This window comes from Palaemon carinicauda, chromosome 20 (assembly GCF_036898095.1).
Source record: "Palaemon carinicauda isolate YSFRI2023 chromosome 20, ASM3689809v2, whole genome shotgun sequence".
Taxonomy (NCBI): Eukaryota; Metazoa; Arthropoda; class Malacostraca; order Decapoda; family Palaemonidae; genus Palaemon; species Palaemon carinicauda.
The window spans coordinates 18,329,096-18,352,677 of NC_090744.1; positions in this window are offsets into that span (position 1 = coordinate 18,329,096).

Sequence of the window (23,582 nt, forward strand, 5' to 3'; positions counted from 1 at the left end):
TCTCTTTGGTTTTCATGTGTTGATTATTAGTTTTCTTGAGATGATTCTCATCGTTTTTTTTTGTAATGATTCTCATTGAATTTCTTATAATGATTCTCAGAATCTCACTGGTTTTCTTGAAATGATTCTCAGATTCTAATTGGGTTTCTTGTAATGATTCTCAGATTCTCATTTGATTTCTTGTAATGATTCTCAGATTCTCATTTGATTTCTTGTAATGATTCTCAGATTCTAATTGGGTTTCTTGTAATGATTCTCAGATTCTCATTGGGTTTCTTGTAACGATTCTCAAATTCTCATTTGATTTCTTGTAATGATTCTCAGATTCTCATTGAGTTTCTTATAATGATTCTCAGATTCTCATTGGTTTTCTTGTAATGATTCTCATGTTCTCATTGGATTTCTTGTGATGATTCTCATTTTTTGTAATGATTCTCATCTTTTTAATGAATCTCATTAGTTTTTTATTTTAATGATTCTCTTTGTTTCTTGTAGTGCTTTTGTAAAGACAACGAAAGCCTCTATTTAGAACTTAATGGAAATCAAATAACAATTAAAATAATAATAATTTATAAATAGCACAAAGGTAAAGAACAGTTATAAAAGAACAATAAAAATATGTTTAAATAAATAAATAGATAAATTTAACTTTTATGAAGATTCAAGAATTTAAAATCGAAACGTCAAATGAATGTTGTATAGAATGAATGAAATAGCAGAAAATGAAAAATGAATAAGTTATAAATGGCTCAAAGAGGAAGAACAGTTCTTCAAGAAGAACAATAAGTGTAAGCACCTCGGGAGAACAGTCTGGCAATGTTATTTAAGAAGTGACTCATATGACGGATTTATTCAGCTGTTCTATTGAAGGGGAGGGGGGAGGGTTTACGCTGTAGGGAGAGGAGAGAGAGGGGAAAGGTGTGGTATTTAAATGAATGAGGGAGGGAGAGTCTCTCTCTCTCTCAGTGGGAGAGGGAGAGAGAGAGAGCTGGGGGATGTAAGTCGATACTCTTAATGTAATTTGGTAGACATTATTATTGGTATGGGGAGGAAGTCGTGTTATTTTTCGTAAGGAGTTGCCATAATTACTTTTTATATATAGAAAATATAAATTATATTTATTATATGGCAATAACTTTATAAATACTTTGCGATTGCATTCTTAAGAGAGAGAGAGAGAGAGAGAGAGAGAGAGAGAGAGAGAGAGAGAGAGAGAGAGAGAGAGAGAGAGAGAGAGAGAATGTAATATAACTAATTCCTTTAATACTATAACATAATAGAATAACAGATAGATGGGTGCATATACATATATATGTATACAGTAGAAGAGTTGGAAGACACACACCTACATGGCTGTGGACTATGAAGCGTGAAGTGGGAGATGATGAATGAAGAAGTATTGATTTAAAACCTCAAGATAGAGACGACGGGTGAAATCTAACCGAGGCCCTTTGCGTTAATAGGCGTAGGATATATATATATATATATATATATATATATATATATATATATATATATATATATATATATATATATATATATACTGCAGCTTTGCTAGAATTATTATTATCATTATTATTATTATTATTATTATTATTATTACCAGCGTCCCCTGAGTCACGCAAGAGTTAAACACAGGTGTGTCAATTTACCTCGCACAGTAATTCGACCTTGCCTCTGACACCTGACCCCCACAGCGTGATGTATGAATCAGTTTTCCTAATGAGAGAGAGAGAGAGAGAGAGAGAGAGAGAGAGAGAGAGAGAGAGAGAGAGAGAGAGAGAGAGAGAGAGAGAGAGAGAGCTCATAGCAGTCCAGTGAATGATGATTGGCGTCGAGTGAACATTAAACTGTGGTCAGAATTGTGAGGATAATTTTGTTCTTTGTTCATTGTTCTTCCTCCAAGAGAATACCAGAGAGGTTTATAAAACTGTATTATAATGCTATCAGTCTGTTTGTCTGTTATTTTATTAGTATGGCATAAAGAAAGGGAGAAAGCATGCGTAGAGTTCTCTTGCTTGAGGGTACACTCGGGCACACTCATTTATATCTTTCTCTGTTTTTCTTTTAGTTTTTATAGTTATATATAAAAGATCTATTTTAATGTTACTGTTCTTAATATATTTTATATTGTTCATTACTTCTCTTGTAGTTTATTTATTTCCTCCTTTCCTCACTGGGCTATTTGTTTTATCTGTTGGAGCCCTTGGGCTTATAATTTCATTCATCCATAGCAAATTTACTCACTCCTAAATCTTTTTATATAAACAATATTTGAAAATAGTTGCAACAAACAAAACGCTACATCGTAATGTATAAAGTTCATATCCAATTCCTTGATGTATCTTTATTGGAAAATAACCCTCAAATATAACTGATATATTTGCGCTACAGTTTATCAAATTGGTGATGTTTTTATGATTGAGTTTGTGACAGCAGTGTGATGCGGTTGAGATAGTAAACGAGCTTCGAATATACTGTTAGTCTTCAAAACTCAGTTTAACAGACTTCTGGTAAATATTCAGTTCTTAAAGTTTCAACTTAACGAACTTTAAGTTAACAGAATCACACTGAACAGATATTAACTTAACCTAGGCCTACTTCAGTTTAGAAGATCCCCAACTTAGCAGACATCAGTTTAACTGATTTCAGTTTTTAAAGTTTTAACTTAACAAATTTTAAGTTAACAGAATCACACTGAACAGATATTAACTTAACCTAGGCCTACTTCAGTTTAGAAGATCCCCAAATTAACAGACATCAATTTAACAGTCTTAAACTGAACAGACCTCAACGTTTAACATATTTCTGTTCTAAGGGTCTCAACTTAACAAACTTAAAGTTAACAGATTTATCTGGACGTATATCACCTTAACATACTTCAATTTAGAAGGCCCCAACTTAACAGACATTAATTTAACAGTCTTAAACTGAACAGACCTCAACTTTAACATATTTCAGCTCAAAAAGTCTCAACTTGATAAACCTTAAGTTAACAGAATTACACTGAACAGATATGAACTGAACACAGTTCAGTTGAGAAGGTCCCCAACTGAACAAACCTTGCTTGAGGGTACACTCGGACACACTATTCTATCTAATTTCTCTTCTTGTTTTGTTAAAATTTCTATAGTTTGTATAGGAAATATTTATTTTAATGTCATTACTGTTCTTAAAATATCTAATTTTTCCTTGTTTCCTTTCCTTACTGAGCTATTTTACCTGTTGGGGTCCCTGGTCATATAGAATCCTGCTTTTCTAACTAGGGTTGTAGCTTAGCAAGTAATAAATTCAACTGAACAGACATTAACGTAACAGCCTTGAACTGATCAAACGCCAGCTTAACAGATTTCAATAGAAAAAAAATTGCCCGGCCTTTTAACTTTTAACTACATTCATATGATTTTCTGTTAAGGTGATTCATTTTGTAAAAAAAGGTCTGAAGCTGATGGATATCTTAAGTATATAAGTGTAAGTTATTACTTATGTAGTTTTTTTTTTGTTTCCTTATTTCGTTTCCTCACTGGACTATTTTCCCTTTTGGAGTCCTTGGTCTTATAGCATCTTGCTAGTCCAGCTTGGGTTGTAGCTTAGATAATAATAATAATAATAATAATAACAACAACAACAAGCGAGTTATTTTCAAGGCCGTCAAATTGTTTTATATTATTTGAACCAACAAATGGTTTAATGCTTTGTGTACATTCCAAATTAAATCAATGTTTATAGTTCAACCCTAGTGTGTCCTATGTTGAGCATCATCCGCTCGAATGTGTTGGCTCTTAACTTTCTTGGCAAGAGAATGTACTTACATAACTATTACTTATTTATGTGTCGTTTTAATAAGTATAAACTGTACTCAGGGAAGTATAATGTTCAGACCGTGGTTCTACCCATCTCTTTATCTGCCAGTCACGCTATTTACATTATTTAAAATGGCTGCACAAACCTTAAAATAGCGATTTTGAGTTATATTTTTATATATTATCATTGGCAGAGATCTTGTAGGGACCATCGTTAAAAATAAAAATGAATATATGTGTCAAACCTATTTTTTTTTTCCGCCAAGTCACGGAGACTGTCCGTTGGCATTCAAATGTGGTGATGACATCATGCACTCAGTTTGGAAGCTGTTCTCTGTCATGTTCGATGTCTGTCCTGTGATTTAATGACGTGAATAAAAGAGATAAGGAAGAATAATAGATAGATAAAGATAAATTTGATTGTATGGAATGCAATAAGTGAAAGATAATAGGTTTACAATTCGTAAATTTCAAGCTGGCCTTAAACTTGCACTCATTTTGGAAGCTGTTCTCTGTCATGTACGATGTCTGCCCTGTGATTTAATGACGTGAATAAAACAGATAAGGAAGAATAATAGATAGATAAAGATAAATTTGATTGTATGGAATGCAATAAGTGAAAGATAATAGGTTTACAATTCGTAATTTTCAAGCTGGCCTTAAATTTGGTCTAGGGTCACCCTTGCTTGCATCATGCACTTATATTGGAAGCTATTTTCTGTCATGTACGATATCTGTCCTGTGATTTAATAATGTAAATAAAAGAGATAAGGAAGAATAACAAGTAGATAAAGATAAATTAGACTGTATGGAATGCAATAAGTGAAAGATTATAGGTTTACAATTCGTAAATTTCAAGCTGTCCTTAAACTTGGTCTAGGGTCACCTTTCTTACATCATGCACTCAGTTTGGAAGCTGTTCTCTGTCATGTACGATATCTGTCCTGCGATTTAATGACGTAAATAAAACAGACAATGAAGAATAATAAATAGAAGGTAAATTAGATGTATGAAATGCAATAAGTGAGAGATTATAAGTTTACAATTCAAAACCTGGTCTGGGGGTCACCTTGCTTTACGTGCTCCAGGTTAACTTTGTTTATTTTGGTTACACTTACGTGCGTTGACGTAAGTGTCAAATGGCACGTGCTTGCGAAAGCATATTTCCTTGGATATCATATACACTGTGATGGCCGGCATGTGATTTGAGCATGGTACTAAATACCTCCGCCAACGAAGTTGGAAGGAGGTTATGTTTAACCCCCTGTTTGTGTGTGTGTTTGTTTGGGAACAGCTTCCTGGGCACAATTTTAATCGTAGAGTAATGAAACTTGCAAGGATTAACTGTTGTGTTAAAGGCTGGAAGTGATTAAATTTTGGAGGGTCAAGGTCAAAGGTCAAAGTCACGGTCAAGCCAAATGTACAATTCACGTTACCAGCTATGAGTTTTGACCTCGTTGTCACAGAGACTTCATATTTGAGTGCATGCAAATCTACGCCAATTAATACATGTTAAGATTAAAGATCAAGGTCAAGGTCGAGAAAAAGGTCGTTTGTTGTTAATTTATGACAAAATTAAGATCAAACTTAACATTTCGATGGAACCAAAAGTAAAGGAAGAATTGGAATTGATTAGTAAAAGGGAATAAATGAAGCAATAAAGAAAATTTCGAAAGAAAAAGTAAAAATAATTAAAAGTTAAAATACGGAAACTTCAGAAAGAAGAGATAAACAAAAGTTAACCGAAATGTATAGGAGAGATAACAAAGTATATAAGACTTATTTGGAAAATAAATCTACATATTAAAAAAAAAAAGACTCCCTCTGCCAAAAATGAAATAAAATAACAACGAAGGACTGAAAAATATAAAGAATGTAATAAAAAAACTTGTAGAAATTAAATTTAAGAGAATTGAAAAGTTTTTTCTATATATATTTGTACAGTAAAAATCGAACTACGCCATCAAAAATATAGATTCATTGTATGTTCACGTGGATGTCATATTTACACAGATGACTTAAAAAAAGATGTATTAGCATTTTTGTCCAACAGATGGCACCATATGTTGACCGTGTCCCTCTTGGTATGTGTCCAGTGTTATATAATTTGTTTTTTTTTTTTTCTATATGATAAAATTAAATTTAAATTTAGCAGTGATAACTGTCACATCATTTTTTTATAGAAATTCTGTACAGGGAGTGCTTAAAAATCATTGTAATAATATAGGCCTAAAAACATTTTTGTTTGGATGAAGTAGGCCTATTTGAAAGGTATTCTTAGATCTAATTTGGTAGGTTTCAGTACTTTTCTTTGTCAAATCAGTATATATTCAATATAATTTTATGGTTTTGTAATGATAAACATAAATATGCCTAGAAACAGATTTTGGATGAAGTAGGCCTATATGAAAGATATTCTGATATCTAATTTTATAGATCTCAGTATTTTTCTTTGTCAAATAACGAATTAATTTTACCAAATAAAATGTATCAATATCACTTATGATTGTTGTAATATATTCCAATAAGCTTAGAAAACAAGTTGGAGGAAATAGGCCTATATGAAAGATATTCCTAGATACACTTTGATAGATTTCAGTACGTATGTATGTCATTTCACGAATCCTTTAACCAAATATGATATATCAATATACTTTTTATGTTTGTTGCAATAATAAACACAAATAAGCCTAGAAACAGATTTTGGATGAAGTAGGCTTATATGGAAGATATTCTTATATCTCAATTTTATATCCAATTTGGTAGATTTCAGTACTTATTTTTGTCAGTTCACGATTACTTTAACCAAGTATGATATATATATATATATATATATATATATATATATATATATATATATATATATACTGTATATATATATATATATATATATATATATATATATATATATATATATATATATATATATATATATATCACATTTATGGCTGTTGTTGTTATTTTGAATTGCCAGCAAATCAAGGCTGTTAACTTGAGCATATAGATAAACAACATCCGGTTTAACTCCCCCAAACTACCTGGTAACATATATGAGGAACCGGAAGGGCTTTAACCTCAGAGAGAGAGAGAGAGAGAGAGAGAGAGAGAGAGAGAGAGAGAGAGAGAGAGAGAGAGAGAGAGAGACCTCTGTGTCTGTATAAAGCGGTTTTTTTCGCCTTGTCTCTGCTCCATTTAATTTCAAACGAGACGAGGAGAGTTAGTCACGCCTTGAAGATTTAAATACAATGTTCTGTTTTTAGCAGTAGAGTAACTATTTATTGTTTTATTTGTGAATAGAAAACGAAAATCATTTCTCTATTATTATTATTATTATTATTATTATTAACTAAGCTATAACACTAGTCGGAAAAGCTGGATGCTATAAGCCCAAGGGCTCCAAGCGGGAAAATAGCCTAAGTGTTATTATTATTATTATTATTATTATTATTATTATTATTATTATTATTATTATTATTAACTTAGCCGCAGCCCTAGTTGGAAAAGCAGGATGCTATAAGCCCAAGGGCTCCAAGCGGGAAAATAGCCTAGGTGTTATTATTATTATTATTATTATTATTATTATTATTAACTAAGCCTCAACCCTAGTTGGAAAAGCAGGATGCTATAAGCCCAAGGGCTCCAAGCGGGAAAATAGCCTAAGTGTTATTATTATTATTATTATTATTATTATTATTATTATTATTAACTAAGCTATAACCCTAGTCGGAAAAGCTGGATGCTATAAGCCCAAGGGCTCCAAGCGGGAAAATAGCCTAAGTGTTATTATTATTATTATTATTATTATTATTATTATTAACTTAGCCGCAGCCCTAGTTGGAAAAGCAGGATGCTATAAGCCCAAGGGCTCCAAGCGGGAAAATAGCCTAGGTGTTATTATTATTATTATTATTATTATTATTATTATTATTAACTAAGCCTCAACCCTAGTTGGAAAAGCAGGATGCTATAAGCCCAAGGGCTCCAAGCGGGAAAATAGCCTAGGTGTTATTATTATTATTATTATTAACTAAGCCTCAACCCTAGTTGGAAAAGCAGGATGCTATAAGCCCAAGGGCTCCAAGCGGGAAAATAGCCTAGGTGTTATTATTATTATTATTATTATTATTATTTCTATTATTACTACCTAAACTACAACCCTAGTTGTAAAAGCAGGATGCTATAAGCCCAAAAGGCTTCTTCAGGGAAAAATAGCCTAGTGAGGAAAGGAAATAAGAAAATAAATTATCTACGTAAGAAGTAATGAACAATTAAAATATTCTAAGAACAGTAACATTAGAATAGACATTTTAAGAAACACAGTTCTTGTTTTTGTGTAGTTTCTCCCAATTAAGACATGTAAATTATTATCATTATATTCTAGAATCTAGATAATAACCTTTATCCTTACAAGAAAACCTTGTGTTATTGTTCCCCGTCCAAATGTAAAAACAAAATAGAAATGTCCCCTGCTTTTCTGCCAGAGTTAAGTACCTACTCACCCCCACCCCTCACCCCTATCACCCCACTCCTAGCCCACATCACCCCACTCCTATCTCATATCACCCCCACTCCTCACCCCCAGCATGGTAAACGGCTGCTATAATTTGGGTGTGATGACGTCACGCCTCGTTAATTCAGTTTTATTTTCTCCTGTGTCGAGAGCATTGGCTTAAAGATAAATACTTTATTATTATTATTATTATTATTATTATTATTATTATTATTATTACGTTTTCTCTATATTAATTTGCATATTTATGCCTACAGAACGATTAATTATTGAATGAATACCGGAAATAATAAATAAAAGTGCCTTCTGTGAAGTTATTAGTGAAATCTAGAATGACGTCATCCAGTTTTGTAAGATGATAAAGTGTGGAAGTCAGAACGAGGTGGATGATAGCCAGATTGAACGGCAAAAACTAATAAACAAAGGTATCGTACGTCTGGCAAGGACGCACTCCACGAAAGGGCTTTAAATGTCGTATCGTCTAGTGTAGCATTTTCTTTTTTCGTGAATTTAAATCTGAGTGTCTTGCTAGTAAATACTTGTAAATTCTTCCCGAAGAAATTGTGAATGAATTTCCTTTTAGTTAAAAGCTGAATTTGGCCATCGTTGTTAAGATCAGCGGTGTTTGGCAACAGTTTCCAAAAAATAATAAACAAAGTTTTCGCGCGTCTGGCACGGACGTACTCCACGGAATAACTTTAAAATCGCGTACAGCAAAAGTCTAGTATTTTCTATTTAGTGAATTTAAATCTGTTTGGAGTAAATTATCCCCCCCCCCGAAGAAATTGTGAATGAATTTGAAAATTCCGTATTGTTAAAAGCTGAATGTGGCCATATTTGTAAATGCAAGTGGTGTATGGCAACAGTGCCTGGTTTGAGAGTAGCCAACTTGCAAGAGAGAAAGAGAGTGTGGCAGGAGAATCGGAGACGAGAAGAGGTAAAAACGAACTCTCTAGCTCTTCTTATTACTGGCAGTCTATTTATCCCACCGCAATTCGAGTTGTGAGAGCACAGGTGCCTCTTGGGGGGCGCCACTTACAAAAGTGTGCCACGGTCCCCACCACACTTGTACCTACACCTGTTTAAGGGTCAGCATCAAAGTTGAAAAGAGGAAATCAAAACTTGTGTTTGTTTATAATTAACGCCCCTACCGGTTCGCATCTTTATAATTCAAGGTTATAAAGGTATAAGGTGTTTATATCCCCCTTCTTACCCCTATTTTAAATTACACGGTCCCCACTACACTTGTATCTACACCTGTTTAAGGGTCAGCATCAAGGTTGGAAAGAAGAAATCAAAACTTGTGTTTGTTTATAATTAACGCCCTACCGTTTCGCATCTTTATAATTCAAGGTTATAAAGGTATAAGGTGTTTATATCCCCCTTCTTACCCCTATTTTAAATTAAAAAATGTGTTAATAATCCGATAAAAGAGAGGGAGAAGGAGAGAGAGAGAAAGGCCCTGGGTGAATTGTGTTGGAAGCTCGGTGATGGAAAAGAGTGCCGTTGTAAAGAGGACATCTCGATGGATTGTGGTGGTGAGGCTGTTCTACGGAGAGGAGCTAGATGTGGGGCTGGACTACACATTTCGACACACCGGGGCTATAGCTGCCAAACATAGTGGTGAGTAACTCTTTTATTTATTTAACCTATTAGAAAATTACTTTAAATTACTTTGAAATGACCAAACGTTTAACTGGGCTCCACAAGGCATTGGAATTGGAAGACCCAGGCCTACATGGTTGAGGACTATAAAGCGCGAAGTAGATGATGAATAAGTAACTGTTTAATTTATTTAATTTCTAGAAAATTACTTTAAAATTACTTTAAAATTACCAAAAACGTTTAACTGGGCTCCACAAGGCATTATAAGAATTGGAAGACACAGGCCTACATGGCTGAGGACTATAAAGCTCGAAGTAGATGATGAATAGAGAAGTATTGGGGGTTCGAGTCCCGCTCAGTCTCGTTAGTGCCTCGTCTGCAACCTTACCATTCTTGTGAGCTAAGGTTTAGGGGTGTGGGGGAGCCTATGGCCTATCTGCTGAGTCATCAGCAGCCATTGCCTGGCTCTCCTTGGTCCTAGCTTGGGTGGAGAGGGGAGCTTGGGCGCTGATCATATGTATATATAGTCAGTCTCAAGGGAATTGTCACTGTCCCTTGTCTCTGCCATTCATGAGTGGCCTTTAAAGCTTTAAGTGTTACATTTGAGTATTAAGTAACTATTTGTTTCATTTAATTTTTAGGAAATTATATTAAACACATAATTAAGGTTTTCATTTGTGTATTTATATAAAAAAAACTGATCGTATTAAGTAACTAACTATTTAATTCAGCTTATTATATTTTAAGGAATTACATTAAACACATATTTGAGGTTTTCATTTATGTATTTATACAAAAATCTATGGAAAGGTAATTATTCTATCGACTACGCTATGGTATTTGATATAACATCCCTGATTATTTTACGTATTTATAAGGTAATTCTGATTATCAAGCAATTGTGAATTAATTACTGTATGTAATTGGCTATGGTATCCTTAATAAATGAAAAAAGGGTCAAATAAATGTATACTATTAATATCATATTTCAAATACTCGAAGTACAGAGGCGTTGATATGTACACATGATATTTACACCCCAAAGCAACTGACGCATTGTTAAGTTTTGCATTACTCATCAGTAAAACCTCCTCTCTCTCTCTCTCTCTCTCTCTCTCTCTCTCTCTCTCTCTCTCTCTCTCTCTCTCTCTCTCTCTCAGCATCCGTTAAGGGATTTAAGTGAAGTGTTTAATGAACAAACTGTAATGTTTGATTGTTTGAAATGAGAAATGTGGCTTTGGTAGTTATTTTAAACTTTATATAATGTATTATATGAAAAATACTCAGCATAGACCAGATATTATAGAAACAAGTAACTGTTTTGCTAATTTTTTTGTTTACTATAGTGTGCAGTGTTACCAATTCGTATTTTGTAGTGCCATAGCCTCTGTACCATGGTCCTCCACTGTCGTGGGGTAGAGTTCTCTTGCTTGAGGGTACACTCGGTCACGCTATTCTATCTTATTTCTCTTCTTTTGTAATTTTTATAGATTTTAATTGAAAGATTTATTGCAATGTTTTTACCGTTCTTAAAATATTTTAGTTTAATTGTTAGTTACTTATCTTTTAGTTTATTTATTTCCTTATTTACTTTCCTTACTGGGCTATTTTCCCTGTTGGAGCCCTTCTGCTTATAGCAAGCTGGTTTTCCAACTAGGGTTGTAGCTTAGTAAGTAATAATAATATTAGGCCTATTATCACATTAACTATAAACCACGTAGGCCTATGTACTTTTTTAGTGCAGTTTATATATTGATTTTGTCTGATAGTTCAAGCATAGATTATGATAAATCGCTTATTGGGTGATTCGTGAACTTATAAATGTTTAAGGTTGCTGTGGCCTGATTGGTAACGTCTATGGCTGGTGTTTGCCAGTTGGGGGTTCGAGTCCCGCTCAGACTCGTTAGTGCCATTAGTGTTTGCAACCTTACCATCCTTGTGAGCTAAGGTTGGTGGGTTTGGGGTAGCCTATAGGCCTATCTGCTGAGTCATCAGCAGCCACTGCCTGGCCCTCCCTGGTCCTAGCTTGGGTGGAGAGGTGGGCGCTGATCATATAATATGGTCAGTCTTTAGGACATTGTCCTGATTGCTAAGGGCAATGTCACTGTTCCTTGTCTGTGCCAATCATGAGCGACCTTTAAACATATGAAGATTTAATGTAGCTAATTTCAGGAGTTTAAGATATAGAGATTGCTGGCGGCTTATGTAAATATAGCTTAAATTTTCTGTACTCCAATAAGTAACCAAAATCTTAGTTTCTGCAAATAGTTTAATGTTGAATAGGCTGACATGAGTCTCTTCATAGTTTATATATACAAATCTATTTTAATATTATTACTGAGCTTAAAATATTTTTATTAATTATTTCCTTATTTACTTTCCTCAACTGTGCTATTTTTCCCCGTTGGAGCCTTTGGGCTTATAGCATCCGTCTTTTCCAACTAGGGTTGTAGCTTGGTGATTTTAACAATCAGGGAATATTTAAGATTTATTTTCTCATTTAGCCAGTAAACAATTAATATGATCTAGTATAGCCTAACGTATTGTATTTAGTAACTTGGTAGAAGTTACGCAATATCGGTCTATAGAGAAGCTAGATCTATGGGTTTGATACATTTATTTATTTCCTTTCCTCACTGGACTGTTTTCCCCTGTTAGAGCCCCTTGGCTTATAGCATCTTGCTTTTCTAACTTGTCTTGTAATATTATTAACAGGGGTAGTGATTTCGTTTTCATTTACCTTATAACATCTTGCTTTTCCGTTTAGGGTTGTAGCTTAGCTTGTGATATTAATAACAGGGGGGATTTTAACAATCAGGGAATATTTAACAACATTTATTTCCTCATTTTCCCCAGTAAACAATTAACATGATCTATTCGAATCTATATTTTGAGTAACGTTATAGTAGCTACATAATATCTGTCTACAGAGAAGCTAGATCTATGGGTTTAACCCTAAAGCATCCTTCTTTTCCAACTAGGGTTGTAGCCTGGCTAGTAATATTAATATCAGGGATGATTTTAACAATTAGTGAGTATTTAACAACATCTATATCCTCATTTACCCCATTAGAATCTACAGTATATTGTAGGAGTTACACAATATCGGTCTACAGAGAAGCTAGATCTATGGGTCCAATCCTGCTTTTCCAACTAGGGTTGTAGCCTGGCTAGTAATATTAATATCAGGGAGGATTTTGATAATTAGGGAGTATTTAACAACATCTGTTTCCTCATTTACCCCAATAGAGTCTATATTTGGAATAACTTTGGTAGGAGTTACATAATATCGGTCTACAGAGAAGCTAGATCTATGGGTTTAACCCTAAAGCATCCTTCTTTTCCAACTAGGGTTGTAGCCTGGCTAGTAATATTAATAGGGGAGATTTTAATAACTAGGGGGTATTTAACAACATCTATATCCTCATTTACCCCATTAGAATCTATATTGTATGAGTTGCACAATATCGGTCTACAGAGAAGCTAGATCTATGGGTCCAATCCTGCTTTTCCAACTAGGGTTGTAGCTTGGCTAGTAATATTAATATCAGGGAGGATTTCAACAATTAGTGAGTATTTAACAACATCTATATCCTCATTTACCCCATTAGAATCTACAGTATATTGTAGGAGTTACACAATATCGGTCTTCAGAGAAGCTAGATCTATGGGTCCAATCCTGCTTTTCCAACTAGGGTTGTAGCTTGGCTAGTAATATTAATATCAGGGATGATTTTATTAATTAGGGAGTATTTAACAACATCTATATCCTCATTTACCCCATTAGAATCTACAGTATATTGTAGGAGTTACACAATATCGGTCTTCAGAGAAGCTAGGTCTATGGGTCCAATCCTGCTTTTCCAACTAGGGTTGTAGCTTGGCTAGTAATATTAATATCAGGGAGGATTTCAACAATTAGTGAGTATTTAACAACATCTATATCCTCATTTATCCCAGTAGAATCTATATTTTCAATAACTTTGGTAGGAGTTACATAATATCGGTCTACAGAGAAGCTAGATCTATGGGTCCAATCCTGCTTTTCCAACTAGGGTTGTAGCTTGGCTAGTAATATTAATATCAGGGAGGATTTCAACAATTAGTGAGTATTTAACAACATCTATATCCTCATTTATCCCAGTAGAATCTATATTTTCAATAACTTTGGTAGGAGTTACATAATATCGGTCTACAGAGAAGCTAGAGCTATGTGTTTAACCCTAAAGCATCCTGCTTTTCCAACTAGGGTTGTAGCTTGGCTAGTAATATTAATATCAGGGAGGATTTCAACAATTAGTGAGTATTTAACAACATCTATATCCTCATTTATCCCAGTAGAATCTATATTTTCAATAACTTTGGTAGGAGTTACATAATATCGGTCTACAGAGAAGCTAGATCTATGGGTCCAATCCTGCTTTTCCAACTAGGGTTGTAGCTTGGCTAGTAATATTAATATCAGGGAGGATTTCAACAATTAGTGAGTATTTAACAACATCTATATCCTCATTTATCCCAGTAGAATCTATATTTTCAATAACTTTGGTAGGAGTTACATAATATCGGTCTACAGAGAAGCTAGAGCTATGTGTTTAACCCTAAAGCATCCTGCTTTTCCAACTAGGGTTGTAGCTTGGCTAGTAATATTAATATCAGGGAGGATTTCAACAATTAGTGAGTATTTAACAACATCTATATCCTCATTTATCCCAGTAGAATCTATATTTTCAATAACTTTGGTAGGAGTTACATAATATCGGTCTACAGAGAAGGTAGAGCTATATGTGTTTGACATTTTACCCTTTTGCATTGGGATCGTCAAGGCTAAAGAGATGAGATTTGTCATAACTCTTAAGAGAAGGAATGATCTTTAGGGAACTTTAATCACCTGGTTTTTTGTTTGTTTTTGTTCCTTTGTTTTTTTCTATTACTTTTTTTTTTGTGGTTAGCAGTTGTGGGTTTTTGGTCTTTTTGAAAAACTCGGTTTTGATATTTTGATTTTGTTGTTTTTATGACATTTTGTAACATTAAAGCTTAACACACATAAATATACAGTGTACGCTACCCGTCAAAGTTGATATGCATACACGGACCCCCCCCCCCTCTCACCAGGGTATGACTACTCCCTCTCCTGCCTTCCCGAGAGAGAGAGAGAGAGCCAAATGTAGTAGCGAGACAGTATCAATTTAATTTGATAAGCGACTTGATGCAACATTCAGTGCTGTCTGACGTTGAGTAAGAATGCCAAGTATTTCTTTCTATTAAGCAGCGCTTGGACTAGATCCCAGATTTCGTCTATCTATCTATCTATCTATCTATCTATAACTGATCTGGACTGAAAATGAATATGAGTAAAATTAAGATAATGTTCAGTGAAATGCAGATTAATAAGTTCTTGGGCTATGTCCCAGATTTCGTCTATCTATCTATCTATCTATATATATATCTATCTATCTCTTTATCTGGACTGAAAATGAATATGAGTAAAATTAAGATAATGTTCAGTGAAAAGGAAGATTAAGTAATTATTGGGCTATGTCCCAGATTTCGTCTTTATATCTATTTATCTATCTATCTATCTATATATCTATCTATCTCTATGTAGACTGAAAATGAATATGAGTAAAATTAAGATAATGTTCAGTGAAAAGGCAGATTAATAAGTTTTTGGGCTATGTCACAGATTTCATCTTTACATCTATCTATCTATCTATCTATCTAGACTGATCTGGACTGAAAATGAATATGAGTAAAGCCAAGATAATGTACAATGAACATGTAGAGAGACAACAAATTTCATCTATCTATCTATCTATCTATCTCTATTGTCCCAGATTTCATCAATCTATCTATCTGGACTAAAACTGAATATGAGTAAAGCTATTGTAATGTCCAATGATATCTGTCTATCTATCTATCTATTGTCCCTGATTTCATCAATCTATCTATCTTGACTGAAACTGAATATGAGTAAAGCTATTGTAATGTCCACTGATAGCTGTTTATCTATCTATCTCTATTGTCCCGGATTTCATCAATCTATCTATCTGGACTGAAACTGAATATGAGTAAAGCTATTGTAATGTCCACTGATAGCTGTTTATCTATCTATCTCTATTGTCCCGGATTTCATCAATCTATCTATCTGGACTGAAACTGAATATGAGTAAAGCTATTGTAATGTTCACTGATATCTGTCTATCTATTTATCTATCAGGACTAAAAATAAATATGAGTAAAACCAAGATAATGTTCAATGGAAATGCCGAGAGACAACAAATAATGGCTATGGACGAACCTCTAGAAGTTGGTAATTAATATACAGTATTTACTTAGGAGAGACAGTTATTATTTCTCCAGGACATGAGACCGAAATTAAGAGAAGGATAAGCATGGCATGGAGAGATTTTGGTAAACAAAATAAGATTATGAAAGGTAAAATGCCACCTATAAAAAAAGTGAGGTATATTAGCATCGAGTACCCTGCTTCCTACAAGTCCTGCTATGAATGTGGATGTCATGAGATTCTAGTTATGAAAGTTCGTTAAATAAAAGCCTAATCCAGATTAGGCCTTTTCTTGGCATCCAAGTTAAGGAACCAAGTTTGAGAATTAGGATAAGTCTAAATTTTATATTATGATATATATTTTAAGGCTTAATAAGATGGTAGTCTCATACGTTGGTAAACGATGTTATTAATCTTAAAATATTTTATATTATTATTCATTACTTCTTATTAGTTTATTCATTTCCTTATATCCTCTCCTCACTGGGCTATTTTCCCTGGGAAGTCTCTAGACCTACCTAATGGGACACCAGCAGCCATTGTCTGGCCCTCCCAGGATATTTCTTCCTTTTTAGTGTTCCTAATTATAGAATGATTAATTCGTATGTAGTTTATTTCCTTATATCCTTTCCTCGCTGGGCTATTTTCCCTGTTGGAGCCATTGGGCTTACAGCATCCTGCTTTTCCAACTAGGGTTATATCTTAGCTTTAAAGGTTTAAAGGCCGCTCATGAATGGCAGAGGCTAGGAACAGTGAAATTTCCCTAGCAGGCAGGAAAATTCCCTAGAGACTGACTATATTACTATGATCAGAACCAAGGAGGGCCAGGCAATGGTTGCTGATGACTCAGCAGATAGAACTATAGGCTCCCCCCAAACCCCCCATCCTTAGCTCACAGGGATGGTGAGATTGCAGCGACCAAAGAAACTAATGAGTTTGAGCGAGACTCAACCCCTGTTTGGTGATCACGAGGCAAGGGTGCTAACAACAGGTCATTACAACCCAACAAATAATAATAACAACAACAACAACAGTTTGGTGATCACCAGGCAAAGGTGCTAACAACGGGCCATCACAACCCTACAAATAATAATAATAACAACAACAATAATAATAATAATAGTGATAATAATAATAATAATAATAATGATAATAATTATATTAATAATAATAATATTGATAATAATGATAATGATAGTAATAATAATAATGATGATTATAATAATAATAACAACAACAACAACAACAACAACAACAACAACAATAATAATAATAATAATAATAATAATAATAATAATAATAATAATAATAATAACCTTCTCGTCTCCCAACAAGTCTGATTTTGCTTTCTTTCATAAGTCTTTGAAGAGTGCATTGGCACTGAGGTCAAGGGAATACTTGTAAATACATATTGAATACCACAAAGGTATTCAAGTACCAATACCAAATTATATATCCTTCCTCGGTATTCATAAAACCTCCAGAGAATATGCTTATGCTTATGCTTATGATGTATAATGTATGACTAATGTATTACGTTTGAATAATGTATATTGTATTGTCATTTCGTCATATAACCTCAAAATATATTAGGGAAAGGTTTCTCGTATTGCTTTTCAGTCTGCTATAGACGAAGTTCCGTCTTTTCCTTTGCTATTCTGTTTTTCATCCATTCTCATCACAAGGCCAAGCCATCTTATGTGTTCCGTCCCAATCTTGCTCATTATAGGGGTTACTCCAACTGCTTTTGTTATTATTATTATTATTATTGTTATAGTTATAGTTATTGTTATTACTGTTATTGTTATAGTTATTATTATTATTATTATTATTATTAATATCATTATTATTATTAATTTTATTGTTATTATTATTATTATTATTATTATTATTAGTTATTATTATTATTATTATTATTATTATTATTATTATTATTACTAGCTAAGCTACAACCCTAGTTGGAAAAGTAGAATGCTCTAAGCACAAGGGTTCTAACAGGGAAAATAACCCAGTGAGGAAAGGAAATTAAGGAAACCAGTAAACTACAAGAGGAGCAATGAACTATTTGAATGAAATATTTTAAGATCAGTAACAATATTAATACTAATTTTTCATGTATAAACTATAACAACTTGAAAAAAACAAGAGGAAGAGAAATAGGAAATAGACCAGTGTGCCTAAGTGTACCCTCAAGCAAGAGGCATATTATGACCTCTTCATTTCTTAATTTATCCTTTCTTTTTTTATGCAATGTTATTCTAAGGATTTTCATCTATGAGGATTTGATCCTACTTCTGTCTATTCCTGTCATTGTCCAGCCCTCTGTACCTGTGTCATTATGTTGACCAGGCTGACATAAGTCTTTGATAGTTTATATACACTATGGCACACCGTTCTATCTTATATCTTTTTCTCTTCCTCTTGTTTTGTTAACGTTTTTTATAGTTTATAAAGTGATATTTATTTTAATGTTGTTGCTCTTCTTAAAATATTTTATTTTTCCTTTTTTCCTTTCCTCGCGGAGCTATTTTCCCTGTTGGAGCCCCTGGGCTTATAGCATCTTGCTTTTCCAACTAGGGTTGTAGCTTAGCAAATAATAATAATAGTATATGAAATATCTGTTTTAATGTTGTTGCTGTTCTTAGAATATTTTATTTTAATTGTTCAGTACTTTTGTAGTTTATTTATGTCATTATTTCCCTTTCTCACTGTGCGGTTTTTTTCCCTGTTGGAGCCTTTGGGCTTATAGCATCCTGTTTTTCCATCTAGGGTTGTAGCTTAGCTACTACTACTACTACTAGTAATGATAATAATAATAATGATAATAATAATAATAATGGTGTCAACAATCCCTCTAATATAGCTTCCTTTACTTCCATAGGTACATATACATCTCTCATGATTAGATAGAGAGTTCTTGTGTATATATAATATTATATTATTCTTTTACTTATTTTTACCTTATTCTTATCACTCTTTTCTGTAAACACACATCCTGGAACGAGTTTGCGTCGTTTATTGCAGTGTCCATTATCATAACATTTGTTATGATTTGTTATTATCATTATATTTGTTTGTGCTGTTGATTCTTTTAGAGATTGTTAATATATCTGCTTTAGCTGCATTCATTCTTAGTTCTCTTCCTGTTGAACAATAATTCCAACATAGTAAGCCTCTTTCCCCATTCTTCCTTGTCGTATATCCAAAATGCTATGCCACGCGAAATGTAAATTCTTTAAACTCTTTGATGACAATGTCCATATATACTATGTACAATGTTTATTTATTCACTTTGGCTACATTAATTCTTATTTCGAACTATCATTTAAACATAGTAAATCTCTTTCCCATTCTTCCTTGTCGTATGTCCAAAATGCTATGTCGCCTGAAATGTAAATTCTTTAAACTCTTTGATGTCCGTGTCCATATATACAATGTACAATGTTTATTTATTTATTTCTTTATTTATTCATATTTCTGCAAATATAGAGAATACAAAAAGAGTGGAGTAAGGCGCCCAAACCCCTTAAAGTTTTATTTATTTATTTATTTATTTATTTTTTTTTTTTTTGTGAAAATCGTTTTGCCCCAGTTTTGTTTTTTTACGTTTCAGGCACGAGAACTGCTCCCAAGCTATCATTTCTTGCTATGAATTATGCAGTACTTTGATATTATGCTACTGTCCCCTGCTTTTATGTTGATTGAGAGAGAGAGAGAGAGAGAGAGAGAGAGAGAGAGAGAGAGAGAGAGAGAGAATTTCCGGTAGTTATCATTACTGCTTCGCCTACGACTATGTATTCAGTTAAAATGTCAGTACTGTAAATAAAAAAACGAGAGAGAGAGAGAGAGAGAGAGAGAGAGAGAGAGAGAATTTCCGGTAGAGTTATCATTATTGCTTCGCTTATGACTATGTATTCAGTTAAAATGTCAGTACTGTAAATAAAAAAACGAGAGAGAGAGAGAGAGAGAGAGAGAGAGAGAGAGAGAGAGAGATTTTTCATGTAAGATTATCATAATTTCTTCGCCTACGTATTCACTTAAAAAGTCAGTAAATAAAAATAAAAATAATTTCAAATTATCATTGCTTCGCGTATGAATTCAGTTAAAATTTCACTAAATCACAGAATTATCACACTGTTGTAGAATCGTCAGGCTAGGGTTCGAGTGCCTCTCAAACTCGATAGTTCCTTTTGTCGCTGCAACCTCACCATCCTTGTGAGCTAAGGATAGGGGTGTTTGGGGGAGCCTATAGTCTACCTGCTGAAGTCATTAGTAAGCATTGCCTGGCCCTCCTTGGTCCTAGCTTGGGTGGAGAGGGGGCTATGGTGCTGATCATATGTATATATGGTCAGTCTCTAGAGCATTGTCCTGCTTGATAGGGCAATGTCACTGTCCTTTGTCCCTGTCATTCACGAGTGGCATTTAAACATTTATAGTATCTTATGAGTAATTTATTTATTACCTCCGCCAACGAAGTTGGAAAAAGGTTATGTTTTCGCCCCTCTTTGTGTTTTTGTGTGTGTGTGTGTTTGTTTGTGAACAGCTTTCTGGCCACAATTTTGATCGTAGAGTAATGAAACTTGCAGGGATTAACGGTTATGTAAAAAGCTGGAAATTATAAAAATTTTGAAGGTCAAGATCAAAGGTCAAGGTCACGGTCAAGCAAAATATCACGTAATCAGCCATAAGTTTGGACATCGTTGTCACAGAGACTTCAAACTTGGTTCGTATTTGATTATATGAAAATCCACAAGTTTGGACATCGTTGTCACAGAGACTTCAAACTTGGTTCATATTTGATTATATGAAAATCCACGCCAAATAATACATGTTAAGGTCAAAGGTCAAGGTCGATCAAAAGGTCGAGAAATAAGCTGCCACGGCGGAGGTCTGCGCTCAACTGAGCAGCCCTCTAGTTTCTTTTATATTTAGTTAAACTTTGTGCATACCTTAATCTATCTCGCGTAGGCAAATGACACGAACAGAACCTTGTGCACGTTTTGGTTGGGGGACGAATTATGGGATTTTGTTATTAAGTGTCCTTGTAGGAGTCCTAAAGCCAAAGGGCTTTTTATAGTAACGATGTCTCTAAGGGTATTTTTAAGAAAGTCATATGTCCTTCTGGTATGATCCCGGCTGAAGGATGAATGGTATAAATAGTTATATATGAGTAATGGGTGTAGATATATTTATATTTAAAATATATATATATATATATATATATATATATATATATATATATATATATATATATATATATATATATATATATATATATATATATATATGCATATATATACACACATATATAGTATATATATATTTAATATATACAGTATATATATATATATATATATATATATATATATGTGTATATATACAGTATATATATATATATACAGTGTATATATATATATATATATATATATATATATATATATATATACTGTATATAGGTATAAATATATATACATACTTATATTCATATACATATGTGTGTATATATATATATATATATATATATATATAATTTATATATATATATATATATATATATAATTTATATATATATATATATATATATATATATATATATATATATATATATATATATATATATACTTGTGTGTATAAGAAGATTCTTTGTTTCATTTTTTTATTTGTCACAAATTAGAAACGTCCTTGCTTGTCGATTTACCGTACTGGGGTTCGAGTCCCGACCTAGCTTGATAGTTTCTTGCAGTGTCTGCAACCTCACCATCCTTGTGAGCTAAAGATATGGGGGTTTTAGGGAAGCCTACAGGTCTATCTGCTGAGTCATCAGCAGCCATTGCCTGGCCCTCCCTGGTCTTAGCTTGGGCAGTGAGGGGTACTGGGTGCTATGTATATATGACCAGTCTCTATTGTGGTTGTAGTAAAAACCTGCTTAATATTCAAGACCATGTTTATACCTTAATCGTGGATGAAAGTCATGGACAGAAATTTCAACATCATCGTCTGCTTCTTTTGCTCTTCATATGATTATGTATTCATATATATGTAGTTATGATTATGATGGTAAATGGAGACTAGGTAATGACTGATAAACATTGTTAAGCTAATTAACATACAAACACATATATGTGTATATATATATATATATATATATGTGTGTGTGTGTGTGTGTGTGTATATATATATATATATATATATATATATATATATATATATATATATATATATATATATTTAATGTGAAGGTAATTAGAAAGCAGCAAGAATATCTCTCTCTCCCTCTCTCTCTCTCTCTCTCTCTCTCTCTCTCTCTCTCTCTCTCTCTCTCTCTCTCTCTCTCTCTCTCTCTCTCTCTCTCTCTCTCTCTCTCTCTCTCTCTCTCTCTCTCTCTCTCTCTCTCTCTCTCTCTCAGTCTTTTATAAGTAATTTCCGCAGTGAAAAAGCTTTTTCGGAATTTTTGTTTATGTTCTGTGAACTTTTTTTATGAATCATAACTTTTGGAAAAACAAACCTTGACCAAATCTAACAACTGTGACCTGGTTGAAGCTATTTCCCCACTCCTCTTTCACTTAAAGAGTTCCCCTTAACCTTCCACCCCTAGCTATGCCACCTATAACCCCTCCCCCCCGTGACCTCAAAGGTCACTGGACTGGAAGCTATTGGCGCAGAGTAACTTTCCCTTAAGCTATTTCTTTTGAACTTCCGATATTTCTTTGTTTGCTAAATATCCTTAAGAGAACTTACCTCTTCGTGTAAGCTGTATTTTAACGTTGTTGCTGGTGTTAAAATTTGTTATTTTAATTATTAATTACTTCCCTTGTTGCTTATCAGTTTCCTTATTTCCTTTCCTCACTGGGCAATTTTCCCTTAAGCTATTTCTTTTGAACTTCTGATATTTCTGTTTGCTAAATATCTTTAAGAGAACTGAGCGTGTAAGCTGTATTTTAACTTTGTTGCTATTGTTAAAATATGTTATTTTAATTGTTAATTACTTCCCTTGTTGCTTATCAGTTTCCTTATTTCCTTTCCTCACTGGATAACTTTCCCTTAAGCTATTTCTTTTGAACTTCCGATATTTCTTTGTTTGCTAAATATCCTTAAGAGAACTTACCTCTTCGTGTAAGCTGTATTTTAACGTTGTTGCTGGTGTTAAAATTTGTTATTTTAATTGTTCAGTACTTCCCTTGTTGCTTATCAATTTCCTTATTTCCTTTCCTCACTGGGTAACTTTCCCTTAAGCTATTTCTTTTGAACTTCTGATATTTCTTTGTTTGCTAATTATCCTTAAGAGAACTGAGCTTCGTGTAAGCTGTATTTTAACGTTGTTGGTGTTAAAATACGTTATTTTAATTGTTCATTACTTCCCTTGTTGCTTATCAAT